The sequence below is a fragment of the Artemia sp. Qi Xiang Cuo genome, chromosome 15 (genome assembly GCF_049724085.1).
Source record: "Artemia sp. Qi Xiang Cuo chromosome 15, ASM4972408v1, whole genome shotgun sequence".
NCBI lineage: Eukaryota > Metazoa > Arthropoda > Branchiopoda > Anostraca > Artemiidae > Artemia > Artemia sp. Qi Xiang Cuo.
The window spans coordinates 36,713,656-36,725,946 of record NC_142808.1 but is presented as its reverse complement, the minus strand read 5'-3'; the positions used below and the strand labels follow the sequence as shown (position 1 = coordinate 36,725,946).

At 34.2% G+C, this 12,291-nt stretch overlaps 1 long non-coding RNA gene across 1 annotated transcript; it reads right to left on the bottom strand.

The window, feature by feature from the left end:
* Positions 1–7,426: 7,426 nt before the first annotated feature.
* Positions 7,427–11,611, bottom strand: LOC148943620 (uncharacterized). Its single transcript, XR_016142983.1, has 2 exons — positions 11,381–11,611; positions 7,427–7,585 (listed from the first exon to the last, which is right to left on the bottom strand). It is a non-coding gene; the product is annotated as an uncharacterized LOC148943620 (long non-coding RNA).
* Positions 11,612–12,291: the final 680 nt, after the last annotated feature.

Sequence of the window (12,291 nt, the reverse complement as noted above, 5' to 3'; positions counted from 1 at the left end):
GCACGACTGAAGCGCCAATTTTGGTCGCTATTTGTAATTTCTTGAATTGATTATTGCTCAACTTTTAAGTACAACTTGACTGACCAATCAGGGTCAAGGTTGTAGGCACACTTTTAAAAACCATACAAGATGGAGCTTTTTAACAATAAGTTTTCTATCTGGGAAAAGAATTTGACAAAAGTTAAGGAAACTAGGCAATAATGGAGAACAGTTGGACAGAAATTACTGATGGTGCAAAGTCCGTAAACTAATTTCTTGCAATTTAAATTTTTTTGCTTTTTAAATACAAGTCTAATGTTAAAACCAAGATAATCGCCATGTCATGAATGGCATACGGCTTTCTTTATTTATAGATTTGACTCTGATATCGCATGGGCATTAAAGTGGCTAATAAATATCTTCCTTCAGTAGAGGTGTAGAGTAGGGGCTTTTGAATAGGAAATATGTTTAGAAAACAATTCTTACTTCATCACATTAAGAATGATTGTATTTTTATTACATTATACAGAATATTTGACTGCAACTCCACTTTACTTTGCCCCCAACCCCTCCTAATGTGCAAATATGTAATTTACGGGTAAATAGGCTATTTCCTATTCATCATTCTTGTTTCAACCCATGTAGTGGTAAATTAAATCAGCTGTGACAAAAAATCAAGAATCAGAAAAACAAATGGTAAAAATGTAATTTGGGCTATAAATTACAAGTGCCCCATATTCCACAAATGGGGGGGGGCAGCAAAACAAGCTCCTGTAATATTTATGGGCAAAAATTGTAAAATCAACAGTGTTGATGGTGCCGCTAGGAGCAGTGAAGTCTACATTTGCCATGCCCAAGAAAAAAACCTAACTCCAGCTCTGATTTGTATGTACATATGAGGGGGGGAGGGGTAAATGATAGTGGAGCTGTTGTCAGACTTTGTTAACAACAATTCTTCTGCACAACCTATTATAAAGTAAGAATTGTTTTCATAAAATGTTTCCTTCTCAACAGGCCTAATTTGGGCTTTGGTCTATTTTGATTGCTTTAGTCACTTCATGCAAAACTTGCCAACAGTTGTTAAAAATTAAGGTAAAATTCTACCTTAGCTACATTTGGCTTTCTTGGAAACGGGTTGGGTTAGGAAAATGAAACTGTCAGGGATGGATCTACAGGTTAAAGTATGTCAGGGGAAGGTGTTTTGAATTACCTACATCCACTCTTTCTCTCTCTAGAGGGTTTTTAAACCCTCTTTAAATATGTGTGTTATAAAAGTGAAACCTTGCAAAAATAGATATTCTGCTCAAATGAATTACAGAAAAATTTTTTCAGCTTCAAAGATTTGCTCAATCCCAATTTATAATATTTTAAAGAAATGTAAATACATTTCCCAAGTTTTGAAAAAAAAAAAAAACATTGATAGGCCTATGGGTTAAAATTCTAGGCTACTCAAATAACAGGAATTGCATTTTCATAACTAAAGCCAGAAAAAAAAAACTGATAACTGAAAATCAAGGTAAAATGTTGTTTTGTCAAAATTTCAATAGGTATAGACCTGTAATGTAGGTAAATTTCAGGACCCTCAAGAGGGAGAAGGAGTGGGAAAGGTGCTTCAAAATACCTTCCAGGAACATGCTTTGGTAGGCCTAAATATTTACCAAATCATATTAGGCTATTGAGTTACAAATAAAGTGAATATAGCCTACCACTCAATGCCTTTTTTATGCTCTTTACAAATATAAAAGGCCTAATCATTTTGGTAGTAAATGAATTCCAGCCCCCATCTCAATATATACCCATTCAGGTTATAAATTTGAACCGGCTGGGGGTGGGGGGAAAGTGTAAACGGACAACTCATGTACAGCAGAAATAAAATCACCCCCACCCCCTACAGTGCAAAAATAGGCTATGACCTGATTTGATCTATGTTGGGGTGGGGGCTAAAATTCATTTCTGGCAAAAATGATTATTGTATTCATAAAGAGAATAAAAAAGCATTGAGTGGTAGCTATAGGCCTATTCACTTTAGTTGTAACTCAATAATAGTATTTGATAAATATTTACCCACGCTTCGACCTATAGACCTGTCCCTTAAAGTTTCAGTTTCTTAACCTAACCCCTTTCCAAGAGAGCCAAAAGTAGCTTAAGTAGAATTTACTAACATAACCCCTCTCTAAGATAGCCAAAAGTAGCTAAAGTAGAATTTTACCAAAGTTAGTGTCCTGAAGAGTTGGGTACTAGGAGATTCCGGTCAATATATACCAAATCATATTAGGTATTGAGTTAGTAGTACGGGCGCCAATAGACAAAAAGATGCTTATTTTCAGTTCGTCATGACACATCTGTTTCACGCAATTTGAAAGCAGTTTCTAGTCATATCGAACACGCTGATTACGATTATCCCCAGTAATAGATAGCTCAAATGGGTGCTTGACCCTTAAAACTGACCTGAAATATTAGGAAAAAACTATCTCGAGGTTTGTTTACAGTTTTTTCAAGTTTGTAACGCTATCTGTTTAAGGCTTATGCAACGCGTGCAATTTAAAATAGAAAGAGAAATAATGGTAAACAAATAAAGTTTTAAACTTATTTCAGAAAATTAGTATTGGGAATAATCATTATATTTTGATAGAGTATTGAATTCCAAAGAAAAAATTATGATTACTCCTTAGCTATCTCATTGAAAGCAACTATTGTCAGGTTCAGAAGCCTCTATATCAATCTTAGGCTATTTCTTTTCTTAAATGGAAAATTATCAGTCCTTTTTCTTTTCTTAATTCGTTTCTTTTCAACAATAGGCAGAGTTATAGATGAGTTCTTTTCTATCTTGTAAAATAGCAGTTAGGTAGGAAAATGAGATTATCAGGAATGAATTAAGGGTGTAATATAGGCTAGACTATACCCTTGGGAGTTTTTTTAAGAGACGCAATGTAAATTTTGACAGAAATTATCTACCTTAGTTTTGGCTGTTTAGCTTATTGATTTCTTTGGGTCTAAGTTTTGAAAGCACAATTTTTATTGTGACTACAGAATTTGAAGTTATATCAAGGATCACGCAAGGCTCAAAATGTTCTTTTAGTGCCTTTTTTGAGATGTGAATCTAAATCTGAAAATTTTACTTTGATAACATTAAAAATTACTCATAGTCTTTATACCTCAGTGTCCTCTGGAGAGAAAAAGTGATGGGGCTAGTAGGCTACTTCAAAAAACCTTCCCATGACATTGTTGAGGCTTTGGATCTGTTTCTTGAAGTTTTATTTGTCTAGTTCAACTGGGCTACTTACCCAAATAGTTAAAAACTCTTAATCTATAATTTTACCCAATATTGTAATAATCATACAGTTTCCTTCCATTTTTATGTCATTTTCCACCCTTTTGATACTATTTTGGTCTTGATTCTATCAATGATTTGAGTCTGATCATATATTTTAATTTGGAGCATCACACATACAAGAAGTATAGTAAGACTATCAGCATTTGGATTGCTAATCACTGTTTCAACAGTGCACTATAGAATCTCTATTATACCACATAGAATGTGGATTGTTAACCATTAGATTTGTCTAAAATTTCTTTAGAGGATTTTCATTAGCTTGAATCATTTTAACTATACATAACACTAACCATTTCAGATATACTACTAATCAAAAGTAGATCCAATTGAATCTACAGTTATATTATTACAATCTAAGGTTGCATTTTACAGTATATTTTTCTGTTTAATTTTATTTCTAAATTAAATTCTTTATAAAGTAAATCCTTGCAATATCAGGTAAGGGACAAAAGATTCATTCTGCTCTAACAGTATTTTAACTTTGGAGTTCTTTCAAAAGGATGGATTAACTAGCTTCAACAGGCCTGAAGCTAATGCATTGTCCAAAGCATACAGTATTTCAACCTAAATTATGCCTATTGTGTCAGCAAACTAAAAGTGGTCCTTTACATAAATTCATAGACATTTTATGTGTTATTTCCTTCTTATCATCAAATTGTTCTTGAATATTTTGTTAAAGAACATTGCAAAAATATATAAAAAAGCTCTATTTCTCTGAAACAGGCCTGTTCCAGCACTGTGTGCTACCAGAAATTCTGTTCCAGCAAAAGTTACCTCATAGTTTTCCTACAAAATTAAAATCATAGTATAATAAACTTCTCTGGTTAATATTTGCTATTTCTTAGGAATACCAGAGATTTACTGTAAAGCAAGAATATTGTATTGGGGTTACAGTGCATATGTTACAAGATTGAATAGATCAGATAATAAAAACTTCTCTGGTTAATATTTGCTATTTCCTAGGAATACCAGAGATTTACTGTAAAGCAAGAATATTGTATTGGGGTTACAGTGCATATGTTACAAGATTGAATAGATCAAGATTGAGCATTTGATTCACTTATTTGCTTCCACAAGAACAGCAAATTCTGATGAAATCATGTTTAATTCTTTATTGTGATGTTTGTCTTGATATTAATCTAGTGATGTCACCTTATGGTCACTTGTTACCACATTATTCTGCAGGTTGTGAGCTTACTATGGTAACTTACCATGGTAGGTGGATTGGAGCTCAGCCTAAGAAATAAACATACCATTTGATTCAAAAATCAATACTCTATCCAATTATAATAATCATATCTGTTTTGAGCTTTTTTCATAAATCTATAAAATTTTATTCAAATCTTTTCTTTTTTAAACAAAAATTGATTTCTGTCAAGTGGCACTACATGGTAAAAAAGGGGCTTAGTTTCCTGAAAAGTGGCAAGAATGTATGAATCTAGCATTACAAAATATCTTTTTCTGTTACATTCTTCTCTCTTTATAAATTGTGACCTTACAATATCATGTAACAGGAAAAGATGTAAACTACTCCAGTAGTATTGAAACAAGATTTATTTCAGAAGAATGGATCAACTTGGTTCAAAAAGCCTGAAGCTGATGCACGGTCCAAAGAATGCAGTATTTAAACCAGAATTATGCCTATAGTGTCAGGAAACACGAAGTGCTCCTTTACATATTAAATAAAAAAAAAAAACAAGTTTTTTTAAACTGAAAGTAAGGAGCGACATTAAAACTTAAAACGAACAGAAATTATTCCGTATCTGAAAAGGGCTGCCCCCTCCTCAACGCCTCACTCTTTACGCTAAAGTTTATTATTGTTTAAAAAAATAAAGTTGTGAGACAGAGTCAAACTTTAGCGTAAAGAGCGAGGCGTTGTGGAGGGGACAGCCCCTTTCCTATACAGAATAATTTCTGTTCGTTTTAAGTTTTACTGCCGCTCCTTACTTTCAGTTTAAAAAACTTGTTTTTTTTATTTAATTTCTGATCGTTTTTTAGTTAATGCAGGTTTTGATTTTGGCTCGCCGTCATTGAATAAGTAAACAAAATTTGCATAAAAATTTTACTTTTCTTTTGCTAAATGGCTGTATCTAAATTTGGTTCTGACGTAATTTACAAATTAACTTACGTAACGAAATACTAAATTCGTATATTTGTCTTCTGGCCAAAAATACAAGGTTGCAGATTTTTGCAGATATGTGCTTGAAACCTATCTTATATGGTTTTCTGATACGCTGAATCTGACGGTGTGATTTTCATTAAAAATTTTTCACTTTTAGGGGATGTTTCCCCCTTCTTTAAAAAATCAGGTGAGTTTTCTGAGGCTCGTAGCCTTTGATGAGTAATACTAAACTTAATATAATTCATATATTTAGAATCAGCATTATAAGTCCATTCTTTTGATACATTTATTGACATCAAGTTTCGCTTACTATTGAGCCGTATTGCTTGTTTTTTTTTTAATTACGTATATGTTATTACGTATATGATGGGGTTCTCCCCTTAGTCAATACCACGCTCTTTACGTTAAAAGTTAAAAAAAATTTTAATTAACCAACCCCTGAATCACACAGGCCGTTTAATTATAATAGATAGCTATTTTGAAAGCAATAGAAAAAAAAACTGTAGCATAAAGAGTGAAGTATTGACTTGGGGGATACCCCTCTTATATACGTAATAATTTCTGTTCATTTTAAGTTCTAATGTTGCTTCTTACTTTCAGTTGAAAGTACTTGTTTTATTTAATTTAATTTCTGATCCGTTTTTCAAATAATGCTTGGAAATCCGGCGCCCCCTTCATAGAAATGTCCCTAGTCCCAAAGAAACATCCTCCACGGAAAGATTCTCCCGAGTAACCCCCTCCTCCAGCCCTCCTCCACCAGAAAAAAATCCTTCCTTAAAATGTCTGTATACGTCCCAATAACCAATACAATATGCAAGCAAGGGGCAAAGTTCATAACTTTCAGCCCTTCCCCTGGGAACTGTGGGAGATTAAGTCATTGTAAAAAACATATTTATTATATTTTCGACTCTGCTAAACAAAATAGATATCTAAAAATTTTAATTTTATGACTTTGAGAAAAAAAAGAGCGTGGGAGGGGGCCTAGTTGCCCTCTATTTTTTTGGTCACTTAAAAAGGGCACTAGAACTTTTAATTTCCGTTCCAATGAGCCCTCTTACGATATTCTAGGACCACTGGGTCAATACGATTACCCCTGGGGAAAAAAAAACAAAAAAAAACAAATAAACACGCACCCGTGATCTTTCTTCTGGCAAAAAATGCAAAATACCACTTTTTTGTAGATAGAAGCTTGAAACCTGTGCAGTAGGGTTATCTGCTACGCTAAATATGATGGTGTGAATTTCATTAAGGTTCTATAACTTTTAGGGGGTCTTTCCCCCTTTTTTCGAAAATCAGCCAAATTTTCTCAGGCGCGTAACTTTTGATGGGTAAAATTAAACTTGATGAAACTTATATTTTTGAAATCAGAATTAAAATCTGATTCTTTTGATGTAACTATTGGTACCAAAATTCCGTTTTTTAGAGTTTTGGTTACCATTGAGCCAGTTCGCTCCTAACTTACAGTTCGTTACCACAAACTGTTTGAAAAGAATCAACAAATAGAAGATGGATGAACATTAACATTGTCTGAATAATTCACCCAGAAAGAATGAAAGCCACAGAGCATGCAAATACCAGTCAACAAACTTATAAAACTAGACATAACAAGAGGTCGGAACAAATTTAAGAGTGATAAACTTGATTGTTACAAAACTGATTTCACAAATTTAGAGTTTTGTTCACAGATTTCATATCCAGTAGTTAGTAGTTAACTTTTATGAATAGAAACATATTTATACTCGCTCAATAAAGACTAGAATGGCAGATCAATCGGGCTTTGCCGACATTGTACAACTTTAGCCTACTTAAATAGTGCTCTCAACGCTAAATTTTAAAATTACCTTGTGTTTAACGCGATAACACTTTTTATGAAAGTAAAATCTTTCAATAACGCTATTTAAAGCTTTATGTAATGTTTCATGCTTTATCTTAGCAAAAAAATTGTTATTCTTTTAAAAAATAATTCAGAAACATTATTCGTTTAATTATACCTTCGTCATCGAGACCCACTTCCTGGGAGTCAAATTCTGGAAAAGATGTGGAAATCCTGGGTGAAACACCCTCAGAGAGACTTTGATGTCCTGGTGATAGAGAAGAATTTGAGGTTTCCATTAGGGTTGTGGCAGCACTTTTTGAAGGACCTTCAACACCTACAACAACAAATAAAAATAACAAGGAAAAGAAACCCTAAAATGCTATAAAAATAAAATCTCAACAAATTGATCAGAAATAAAGAGGCTCCCAAATCTCCCAAAAAATTGACCTCTCCTGTAATCTGTTTAGATTCAGCCTTAGCAGAAGCCTACATAAAAAATTCCTTTGTTTCATAAAACATTTTATTTGAAAAATATTAATTTATTATTTTTAGTTAGATTAACCAAAGCCATTTTTAACGCCTATACACAACAATAAAAATTAAAATAGTTGATAACGTTAAAAATTAATTTTAGTTTAATGGTTTAATTAAAGCATAAGTTTTCTGAAAGGTATGAACAAACTCAAAGTGATTCAGAAAAGAATTATATTAGTCCCATCATATTAAGGTTTTAAGTGGAAGTCATCTTGGGCAGCGCAATGGCAATGCCTAGGTAAAGAGTGATGTGGGCACAATTTTTTATTTAATTTTTTGGTCTTAGGCCAGGGCACTTTGTATCGAGGGACTTGTTGTAACTACACACAAACTGCATTAATTTATATTTACTTATTTTTCATTCTAGATTCATAAATATTAATTTAAAGTAACTCATGCATAGCTGATGTCACATTGCCTTGAATTCTGTCTTTTAAGAAACATATTTAAAAGCATAGAGGTTGATAAATCGGAGTATAAATCATCATTCATTAATGTCTGAATATCGGAAATACTTAAATTGTGTGTCATTTCTTATGCCACCCCAAGCAGTTTTACTTATATTTTGACTGGGAACAAAGAATAATGCCAGTTATTCATATAGTCCCTATCCAATGCAGAGTAAAGCAGCCGGCACCTCTTGGGACTTCTGGTATTATCTACCTGATCATTATTTCCAGCCCAGACTAATTGCAGCAAAATCGGGATACTGACAACCGTTCCCTCTCCATCCTACTCTCTTAAAGGTTCTGCTAAGACAGCATCCAAGGAAACACCCAAAGTTCAGTTTGGGAATCACATCAAAGTGTGACCTTGTGTATCTGGCCTTTCTCTTGCTCTTTCACCGATTATTTAAGAACAATTCTGAGTGCATGTCTAAAGGTCTGTTCACACCGACATATCATTAGTGCTGAGCTTGTGCTCAGATTCTAGCAATCACAATGGTCACTTTAAGAATGATCTGAGTGGCAGTGGTGACGTTAGGCATGTGCAACCTATGTGGCTGCACAGGACCCCGTGCCACCAAGAGCTCCGAATTTGAGTGTAGGCATAACCTAAAAATGCAAGGCCGCGCAAATGTTCAGCCGTCTTTGTGTATCATAGAAATACCATAAAGAACTATATCCCATGCTGGACGGCAAAAATATACCTTAAAATTAACTTTGAAACCACAAAAATACCTACACAATAAGATGTACTTTAATGAATGATATAAATACGATTCCCTCGTTCTTAGTAGCGCTCACTGGGGCCCCGCAAATTGATATTGCACACGGTCCCAAAAGATCTGCTGACTGGCTAGTTCCGACTAATTCAAATTATTAATTGTCTCTATTGAATAACAGTGAAAATGTATTAAAACCGGGTTGAATATTTCAACTTTACATTCCGGGGCAAAAAACTAACAAACATACAGAAAGTCACAAAAAAAATGTCATTAAGACTTGCATTTAAATAAAATTCAAAAGGGTAAAGCATCAAAGCACAAAAAATAAAGGAACAAGGTGAGATGTTTGCTCTACCTATATTTTGTGTATGTCCAAATTATCTTTTGATAAGGATTCTAGTTGAATGGAACAGTCTGTTTAAACCAAATACAGTTGAAGGAACTAAAGCATACGTAAAATTTTTAAACAAAAATACTGTTTCATTTTGCTAGAATCCCATATCATAAGATAATTTGGACAAACAATAATCTACATACAGCAAAGGCAATTAAGCACCCACGGGGGGGGGGGGCTAAAGGGGATGTAGCCCCCATCCCCCTCAAGAAAAAATTATATTATGTTTTTAATTTTATTTAATATGCTCGGTTTAATCATTTGTTGCTTAGTCCCAACTCAAAACTTGCATTCAAAGAGCTAAATAAACTTAAAGCAATGCTTTAAAATACCGTTTTTTCAAAGAGATTTTTGAAGTTTTCCGTTGGTAAGCCCCCCCCCCCCACATTACTATTTTCTGAGTGCGCCACTGAGCAGAGGTCTTGCTTTATCTATTTATTGTTGTGCTTTCGTGCTTTACCGCGTTGGATTTTGTTTAAATGCGAGTTTTCTTTTCGTTTTTCTTGTTTTTTTCTAGTAGTGTTTTGATGTGTTTTATTTATATATTGTCCAGGTTAGTGTTTTAGTTTTCTTTTACCGTTTATAAAGGCTTCCAGATGTAAAGCCAAAATATTCGGACTTCGATTATTATTTTGTATTAAAAATGTCTCTTTAGTTTTCACTGCCTTATTAAAAAGCTTTCCATTTTTCAATATACTGCCATTAGGATTTGATATTAAGATTTTACAATAGAATTTTGATCCACCGTTGGCTTTTTTTGCTAATACAGCCAAGGATTCAATACGAAGCTCACTTATTGGCTGGCATTAGCTAAATTTTCCATAATTTTTAAGTAAATTTCTTTGGAAAATAAATGAACTTCGGTGCTGGCTGTAACTGGCACTGTAGTTTAGCTGAATCTTATTATAAATGGGGCAGGGGAACTACCGATTTCTCAATTTTTCCTGGAGTAACATTTTTACTATAGAATTTGGGGTGAAAGAAAATGGGTATTATTCTTCACATGGATGGAAATTCTGTGTGACTTTTGATCTTCTACGCGACTGAAGCAATCGCGACCTCTACACCAGAATTCTCCGAGTTTTAATACATTGTATACTTATGTTTAAACACGCTGAATTTTTTGTAAAATAAAAAGATAAATAATACCATTCAAAATCGCTTAAAACAGCTCCTGATAGCAATCAACACCACGGCCTTATCCAGGGGGTGGTGGGGTTAACCCGGTTTTAACCCCCCCCCCCCCCGAAATTTTTGACCGACTCGAAAATAAGTCGAAAATTAGTAAAACCTAGGAAAAAATCAGTAAAATTAGTCGAAAACTGAGTCAAAAATTAGTACCCTCCCCCCCCCAAAAAAAGTCAAAAATTAGTAAAACCCCCCCTGAACAAAAATCCTGGATATGGCCCTGCTTAACACCCCCATCCCCCCTCAAGAAATTTCCTGGCGAGACTCATGATGCCCCATCTTACCTTTTCCACCTTTGTGCCGGTGGGCATATGACTTTAATACCAATTTCTCCCCAATCCCTTCCCAAAACTCATTCTATGCTTTTTTATTTGAAGGCTCAAGGAGAGTTTGGACGTTTGGGCATTAGAGTGCGCTCTTTGAGGCGTCCGCCCCCTCCCACTTAGATGTGCACTTACACATCACCGTATGTAATTTTATGAGATATGAAGCAAATCCGTCTAGTAAAATCAAACCCTAAAGAAATTTCAGAAACATTTTTCTACAATAAGGGATGTATCACCCAGAGTACCTTTATCCAGGCTCAGTCTAAATGAAAGGATGCTAATTCGTCCCCCCTTCTATTACCCGTTCCATTTATCTGAAGTATCATGGAGAGTTAGACATTATGGGAATTGAAATGTGCTCTTTTTAGGCATCTGCCCCCCTTCCCAGCTACAAAATGATGCGCCGCACCTCCTTCATAAAAGGTGATGTGTCATTATGCACCACTAGACAGAATTTCACGAAAAATCAGGTGAATCAGTTTAGGAAAATAAAGCATTAAGATACATTTCTATATTAACCTTATATCCTGTATTGATAATTTGATTTTTAAGGCACAAATGCTCCACTGTGCACAATTGCTTCCTGTGCAACTGGGAAGTTCAATGCATAGTTTTTGAAACTTTAAACCGATTGGCCATCTCAGAATTGTTCAATCGATAGCAGCTTGGTCCTCTGTTAGGTAAAATCGTAGTTTAGGGCCAAAAAGTGCTGAAAATGCCAATATCCCATGGCTCAATCTTTTTGGTCAATTAATAAGTGCTCTTGAACTTTCTATTTCCGTTCGAATGAGCATTCCCCTGCAAAAAAAAGGACAACAAATAAACACGCATCCGTGATCTTTTCTGTAGTACAGAAAAGGGAAAATTCCGCATTTGTGCAGGTAGGAGCTTGAAAAATCTACATGATTCAATGACATGCTGAATCTAGTAGTGTTACTTTCATTAAGATTGCTTGAATTTTTGGGGTCGTTTCCTCCATTTTAGGAAAGCACCCAAATTTTCTCTGACTCGTAGCTTTTGATAGAATAACATTAACCTTAATAGTTTTATATATTTAGAATAAGCATAAAAAACCAATTTCTTTGATATATTAAAATGTTTTAAAAATTCCTTCTTTAGAGTTTTGGTCTACTATTGGGCCAAGTTGCTCCTTACTAACAGCTCGTTACCACGAATTGCTTGATTCAATTGTGTATGTTATGAACCAGGCAGATAAGTATAAAATCTTTTGAAGAAAGGGTTGATTGCTTAGCGCAGATAGATCAACAAAAAAAGAGTGGATTATATGAACATTACAGGACAAACTCGAATCTTAAAAACTTCTGAGATCTAAAAGAATGGGAATCCAAGATCCCCCAAGAACCTGGGATGTGTGATAATTATTCAATAAAAAATAATAAAATTAAAGCAGAAAATAATTCTTTGACACC